The sequence below is a fragment of the Limulus polyphemus genome, unplaced genomic scaffold (genome assembly GCF_000517525.1).
Source record: "Limulus polyphemus unplaced genomic scaffold, Limulus_polyphemus-2.1.2 Scaffold2632, whole genome shotgun sequence".
Taxonomy (NCBI): domain Eukaryota; kingdom Metazoa; phylum Arthropoda; class Merostomata; order Xiphosura; family Limulidae; genus Limulus; species Limulus polyphemus.
Window position 1 is genome coordinate 135,832 of NW_013668242.1, and position 8,019 is coordinate 143,850.

An 8,019-nucleotide genomic window follows, 5' to 3' on the forward strand; every position below is an offset into this window, starting at 1 on the left:
CCTCCGCCCTAAAAAATTCTAATTCCTAAAGTAGAAATGAAATGTACTATATGTCGCTCTCAACCTCCGCCTTTACAAAATAAATAAAATAATAAAGTGATCTTAAATAAAATGATCTTAAATAGAACTACAAGCCCTACCTTAAAATTTCTTGTGTAGTTCATACTCCCACCCTTCTCTCTTTTTTTCTTGCAAATTTATTCGAGTACAATACAGGAAAGCAGAGACAAGCCCAGCTTCTCGAAGTTAGTCTTTCCGTTGTGGTATACTAAATAAACTTATAATTTTAATTTTAGATACTTAAAGGTAGCTAACTACCTCTAGTGACAAAAAAAAAGGTATTTTTCTTATCAAAATTTAATTTTTTAAATATTTTCATATTTATTATAAAACATTAATACTGACAATTAAAAAAACAAGTTTCAGTGTTTTATAATAAATATGAAAATATTTCAAAAAGTACCTTAAAGTACTGGTAGCTGGGCTTGTCTCGGCTTTCCCGTGTTTTACATGAATAATTTTTCAAGCAAATAGAGAGAAGGTAAAGCTTGTAGTTCTATTTAAGGTCATTTTTTTTCATCTGTATTTAAGATCACTTTATTTAAGATCTTTTATTATTTTGTAATGGGTGGAGGTTGGGAGTAACATATAGTCGAAATAAAATAGGGTTGTTTCATTTCATTTCTATTTTAGGAATTAGAAGAACTTTTAAGGGTAACTGGCTACAGACCGTGAAAGGCAGTAGGAGTTCAGAGGTTGTGGGTGTAAACACTCGACTCCATCCCCTTAATTGATGTTCAGTGATTGCTGACATGTTTAACATAAGCGTTTGGGTTTTGTCTGGTAGATAGGATATCCGTTATGACTTTAATTAAGGTGACGACTGCTATTTACAATTGATTTTGCAAAGACCTTCTTAATGCTTGTTTTATATTAAGTTCATTATTGTTTTATAGTGCTGATTTTGATCGCCTATCAACAATTAATGTAAATAATAGCATTGAAGCTATTTATTTCTGTGTTTTTTGTTGTTGTTCGCATGCGTAATTTAATTGTTATTTCTCTTTCTTGTTAAGGATTTCTTACACAATAAATTGAACACATATTTAGAGCAAGGCTAAAAACAAAACTTTGGCTGGAAAATTTGTGGTTGCCAGGGATCTCAATACAGGGAAGTAGACTAGAAAAAGTCAGGATGATTTTTAGTTGACTTCCGGCGGCCCGGATATCGCCCGTGGGCCTCCAGTTGAAGAGCCGTGGCTTAGTAATAGTAAATATAGGGGGGGAAGGGAGGTGGGGTCTGAATATCCAGAAGGATTTTTAGAAAACAAAAATTCAGCTGCATTGGTTGGAAACTGTGTAGTAAGTTCCATAGTTGTACTGTATGGATATTAATAGTTAGTGAAATGCCCTATTCATTTACTGGATAAGATCTACAGGCAATGTAAACTTCCACCGAAGAAAATAGTTTTCCATAAGCGCAGCATTGTAACTGAAGAAATATTTATCAAACTAGCATGCAGAAAGCTCTAAAGGTGTGTGTAGCCACAGACAGAGAATTTTTTACCGGTGTTACAGACAACTAAAACATTCGTGACTTAACACGTATACGGAACATTCCGCTATATAGACCATGTCAGCTTAAGTGTTGAGACTGAGTGTTCAACACGTGCGAGGTAACCAAAATTATCTAGTAACAACGCGGTGTGCTGCACATCTTCAAATAAATATGAACTAAACAGATATTGCTTCTGTTATAGAAACGCAGTTGATGCTCGGTATGGAGTTTCTACTGTCCTGTATAGTTATTGGTTATTTGCGTAAATATTTTATTTTGTCTCGCTGGAAATCCATGTCGATAATCAATACCAACTTACAGTCAATAAGTTACGATAAAAAGCACGTACATATTACCAGAAGTTTATCTGAACTGTATTTGTAAAAACGGAGAAGTCTGGCTGTAAAATAAACTGTAAGCACAAATGTATAGAAATCTTTATTAAATAGTTATTTTTCTTGTAAATACTATATAACTAATTACTTAGATTTTAAAATATCAACATTACACAATTCCAACAATATTTAGGAAATACGCCAGTTCTTGTTGATTTTATGCTTTAATGTTAAGTGTGGGGGGAAGAGCATTTGCTAAATTGGTTTTAATGTTAGTGCTAGAAAATTAAGCCAGAGACGTTTCATGCTGAGGCAGCTTTGGAATTAACCATAGAAAGATGGCATAATGCACAGTCTGGTTATCTCGTTAGTCTTCTACTATAACTACGATTATTTCCACCATTTAAATGTTCGTTAAGTCTCGTATAATTCTTGTTTATAGCAAGTTCATAAGACATTTTATTATCGAGGCAATAAATTAAATCATGGGCCGGTCGTAACCTTATAGTTAACGTCGGAATGTGGATGAAGGGCCCGAGGTTCGAGACGTCATGTCGCTGAACGCATTCCTCACTGTGTTATAAAAGTGACAGACAATTCCATTATTCGGTTCCAAGATTCAGACAAAGCCATTGTAGCGGCGAATGCTGCTTGCTATCTTCTTTTTGGCTAATAGTTAATTATTGACGGCTATACCTTAATTCTAGGGGTCTCTGACCTGATTGTTTATTAGACTATTGCGCACGATATACTGTTCAGTTTGAAAGATTTCAGTTACTTGAAATAATCAATATTCCGGTAAGTCCTGGTGCGCAAGTAGTATCCTCGTTTAACGCAAATGTTCCAGCATTAAAGCTCATCTTCCTTTTTTTTTTACATGAGAAATATTAATTTACTTTTAAACTTAATTCTGTGACAATACTATTCGTTTTACGTTATCTTGGTGGCATAGAGTACCCTAAAGTTACTAGGCTTAGCTCAGGAAACCAGAAAAAGTTAAGTTCTAAGGTTATATTTGTTTGTGTTACAAATGCCACCAAAACGTTTTGGTAAAGTAATAAACAAAACTTTAATAATTAGGTGTGTTACACAAGTTGTTGATGTTTGTATGTGAAGGCTTTACGGATGTAAAGTGTTATACAGGAAATAACACCTGTAGCTACGATATAATTATAAATTATAATATTGTTTCATTTTTGTGGTCCGTAAATAACGAACCGTACTGTGTTATCATATTAGAAACAGTACGTGTCGTACTACTCGCATATATAATTTCCGGCTTGAGTGTTTAAAATACTGTAGTCTGCAGACTCCACTGCTGTAACGGGTCAAGCTTTATCGACCAGTAGGCGTCATGTGAATTGCACATAGACTTTGGAATTACTGTCAAAGGTCACGGTTATATTAAGAGAAAAACAAACATAAATATTTTGTAAAATGATTATTGGTATAGCTCTTATAGCATAGAAAATATTTAATTTGTTAAGCCTATAGTAAACTATGTTTTGGATAACTACATGAAAAAAAAAATTGTTATATACAGCAGATGGTCACAGTGAACAGTAAAAAAGGTGCTTTAAGCTTACTGCACAGACACCTTAATCCAATTGTAAAGAATGATACTATTATACTGAAATACTTGTGTTCTGTTTGGCATGATTCAGTAAACACATTAATAAAATCTCGACAATAATATAACATTATGTCGTACTGAATTCTACACATTACTCGGAATTTCTTTAGATTTTTTTAGTTCAAAAAGGGTTACTCAAAAACAAGTATCTCATAATAAGTATATGTGTGTTTAATATATAATAAAGGTGTCTCTATAAGTGTATATTATTGTATTATCTATATAATTAATACTAACGAAATTGTCCTGATTGTAAAAACGCTTCTGATAGATATAACCTTGGAGGAAGATGACCTTGGAAATAGCGGTGTGAATATTCCACTTCTGCGGTTAACTGTACATGTTGATAGGAGAGAGGGTAGGGAAACTAGACATGTAACAAGATCAAACAAGCGTTGCGTATCCGCTTGTTTGTTAATTTCTGGTACAAGTTCTTTCCGAGGAACTTCAGCGATACAAGTTCCTTCTTGATTAAAACTAGTTTATTCTTTCTCGATATAAACTTTGTAATACACAGAATTTCCACAGTCAGTACGTTTCTCGTCGCTTTAAACTTAACAACTTTTATAATACACCCTATAAATCACAGCGATTCACACGCTTTATTTACCGTCACTACTGTTCGCTTCTTTAATTATGTCTCTATCGCTGGCTTCTCTTCCAGGGCGTCTCGAACACACTAGGGCTGCCGGGCAATTTCATGATCATTCTAGAAACTCCGGCGCGCATGCTCCCAGAGTCGCGTGACTTCCGCTGTCGTAACACAAGATTAAAAGGTTGGACGGGGGTAAGACTTAAATGTTTAAAAGTACAACATTTCGAGCTGACACGTTAAACTTATTGCTTAAAACTTGCATAGAGGCAAGGGAGCTACGTAAATAAACATATTAATGGGAGAGATAGGATGTCGAGGAAATCAGGTAAAGCACAAGTTAAAATATAGAGCTGTGCGTAGCGCCCCTATGTTTCTAGGAGCGACTAGTGGATCAACGCTACATTTGAAAATTCATAGCTATTGCTCCAGTTTTCGTCTATGCAAAGTTCTACTCGATACATTTTTAATGTAAATTATAATAATTTGTATGTAACTCTATTTTGTACAATTGTATAATTATATAGTTTGTTTAGTGTGTGTGTGTATATATAATATTACCTATATTGTTTCGCCTATGCTACCTGACATGCGCAGATGATTCGGTGTGCTGCGATGGCTATCCGTGACGTAATTTTACATAATATATATACATATAAAGCGTTCTTTGTTTATAATATTATATTTACTGTTTATATGTTCATTTTAATTTAATATTAACTTAGAACGACTTTTTCATTTATTTTCAAGTACTGTTAAATGTTTTATTAAATGCCTGAACAGGACAATTCTAACAGAAACTTTCTTGGTTAACGCTTTTCAATTGATAATCCAAGATGTTCATATGAACCAGCTAATTTATATTTCATGTCGGTTAATTGGCTAGGAAAACCTGACGTGTATACTATTATATGTTATAAACTGTGATTTACAATATATTATTATAATTAATATTAATAGTAGTAGTAAGATAAATAATATAAAATCATATTTGCATTGCCTTTTGCTTACGAAATACAATCAAATGTGTTACGTGATGCAGTTGTTGTCATGATTGTTGCGTCTGGATGGAACTTCTCTACAGCAACTATACACCATTTCTTCTTATTTCCTTTCGTCATTCTGTTTGTTTTGAATTTCACGCAAAGCTACACGAGGGCTATCTGCGCTAGCCGTCCCTAATTTAGCAGCTTAAGACTAGAGGGAAGGCAGCTAGTCATCACCACCCACCGACAACTCTTGGGTTACTCTTTTACCAACGAATAGTGGGATTGACCGTCACATTATAACGCCCCCCACGGCTGAAAGGGCGAGCATGTTTGGTGTGACTGGGATTCGAACCCGCGAACCTCAGATTGCGAGTCGCGCGCCATAACCACCTGGCCATGCCGGGCTTCGTCATTCTGTCAAAGCAACATTTAGCGCAAGGTTGCGTCGCCATGTATATTAGCTAATGTCATAAAATGGAATATGGTCAAAAAGACAATGTTTCTGTTACAGAAGTTTTTAACAGTGAGTCTAATTGTGGAAGCAGCCATCCTTGGCCTTGCATAAAAGACAATTTTAAATTTGTTGGAAGTTAAAGTGCAAGTGAATCCCAATTTCTTCCAGTGTAAGTTGTGTTTGCCCAAAAACATTCCCATTAACTCAATGTTATTTTTATCGTCACTTTCGAGCACCAGTGGAGATGATAAAGACTTTTTTCGTGTGCTTTAAACAAGAAGCAAAACCTACAAGTAATTCGTCTCAAAGTAGCAACGATCAAATAACATTGCTCCCGAATAAAGAAGCATCTACTTCAAAAGATATAGAATCAAGCTTGTTTTATTCACCAGCTTGTGCATCTATGTTCATTTACTTCAATACACCCATTCCATCAAGTGCAACTGTAGAGCTTGTTTTGCCAATAGGGAAAACATTTTGAAGCCAAAAAAGAGCCGGATTGACGGATAACAATTTCGAAAAGCTGATGCAACTGAAATTAAATAACAAATTTAAACAATATTAATATTGAACAAATAATAAGGGACATAATATATTCTAATGTTATACATTTATTATTTCATTAGCATAAAATACCCACGCTCCACTGCGGGATCAAAAGGTCCTCTCATTAGCTCCATTATCTTAATTACTTGTATAGTTACCCCAATGTGCCAATTTTTTAAGCTGATTTCTCTGTTGCCATTTCTCGAACTTAATTCAATTATTTTTTTAAAAAATAAATAAATTTTAATTTAGCTTCTCAGATTCGTTTTTTTTTCCCGTATTTTTATTTGAATTCTTTTCATTCTCCGAATTCTCCTGTATTCTCTAATTCGTATTTTCTTCCCGTTGTTTGTTTCCGTTTCCCAAACTTAGTTCAATTCAGCTTCTTTTTTTTTAATTCTTGGCTTTGTATTTTTCTTCCCATGTTTGTGTTGAAAAAGAGAGTTTGGCAGAAAACCTCCACATATTGTTCGTTCAGTAAGTGAGAATTAGAAAAAAACGATACTTTTCTATAGACCTTCAGGAAGCAGAATTATGGGGCTTAAGGGCTATAGGACAAAACTATAGGGCAAAAAATCATTCAAATTTTTTATGAGACAAATCTATAAAATAACACCTAGTTGCACACCCTCAGAAATCTCCTTAGTATGCGCGCAAAGTTTCAGGTCCCTAGGTTCTTTCCTCTTGGAGCTATGTTGGTCACGTACACATACACACACACACACACACACACACACACACACACACAGGCTTTTTCATTATTATAGATATTAGCTTATTAGCTCGCTTATTATTATTACTGTCATCGTAATTATTTTTTGACGATGTGTTCTTTAAGTACTAACATTGAATGTATCGATACCCGTGGTGGGCAGAGCACAGATAGCCCATTGTGTAGCTTTGTGCTTAATTACAAAACCAACAAACAAACCATGTCACGAGTTATTTAATAACGATATATGTTTTAAGACGCTGAGTGAGGTAGCTCTTTTATACAAGACGTGAATGAAGGCATAAAAAGTAGTAGTCTCGTAAAACGTTTGTTGTTGGGAATTGTTATACGCCACCGGATCAGACAGATCATGTCGGAGAAATTCTATAATGATATTAAGGTTGGTCCTAATGAGACTTACCTTAGACTAATTATGGGAGACTTACCTTAGACTAATTATGGGAGACTTACCTTAGACTAATTATGGGAGACTTACCTTAGACTAATTATGGGAGACTTACCTTAGACTAATTATGGGAGACTTACCTTAGACTAATTATGGGAGACTTACCTTAGATTAATTATGGGAGACTTACCTTAGATTAATTATGGGAGACTTACCTTAGACTAATTATGGGAGACTTACCTTAGACTAATTATGGGAGACTTACCTTAGACTAATTATGGGAGACTTACCTTAGACTAATTATGGGAGACTTACCTTAGACTAATTATGGGAGACTTACCTTAGATTAATTATGGGAGACTTACCTTAGATTAATTATGGGAGAATTACCTTAGACTAATTATGGGAGACTTACCTTAGATTAATTATGGGAGAATTACCTTAGCTTAATTATGGGAGACTTACCTTAGACTAATTATGGGAGACTTACCTTAGACGCATGAAATAATATTGTATGTAGTCGGATAATGAAGAGGAAAGAGCGATTTTTTTGAATTTATTCACAATGGCTTTGACCATTTGGCACCCAAATACGAAGGGTTCGAGTCACCTATTTTTTGTGATGTAAAAAATTATGCTTATATAGTTGTAGTGCAGCTGATTATAGTATTTAACGTTTTCTAAATATACACCTGGAAAAAAGTTAAGCACCCCCAAATATTTTTCAGGATTGCTTATTGAAAATAAGGTTTAATTTTCATGATGTTGAGCAATGTTCATAATTTCAAACATAA

At 34.4% G+C, this 8,019-nt stretch overlaps 2 protein-coding genes across 3 annotated transcripts in view; one reads left to right on the forward strand and one right to left on the reverse strand.

The window, feature by feature from the left end:
- Positions 1 to 8,019, reverse strand: part of LOC111087785 (extensin-like) — a 48,971-nt gene that overhangs the window by 38,570 nt on the left and 2,382 nt on the right. Inside the window, exon 1 of one of the 2 annotated variants that reach the window (XM_022395688.1) lies at positions 141 to 225. The exons of the other annotated variant lie outside the window; for it this stretch is intronic. The gene's annotated coding sequence lies outside the window, so the exon portion shown is untranslated. Of the gene's footprint in view, positions 1 to 140; positions 226 to 8,019 lie in introns of those variants that run through there. 2 annotated transcript variants of the gene reach the window in all.
- LOC106467490 (transgelin-3-like) overlaps positions 1 to 8,019 on the forward strand; it is a 41,910-nt gene that overhangs the window by 4,731 nt on the left and 29,160 nt on the right. The gene's annotated exons all lie outside the window — the stretch shown is intronic.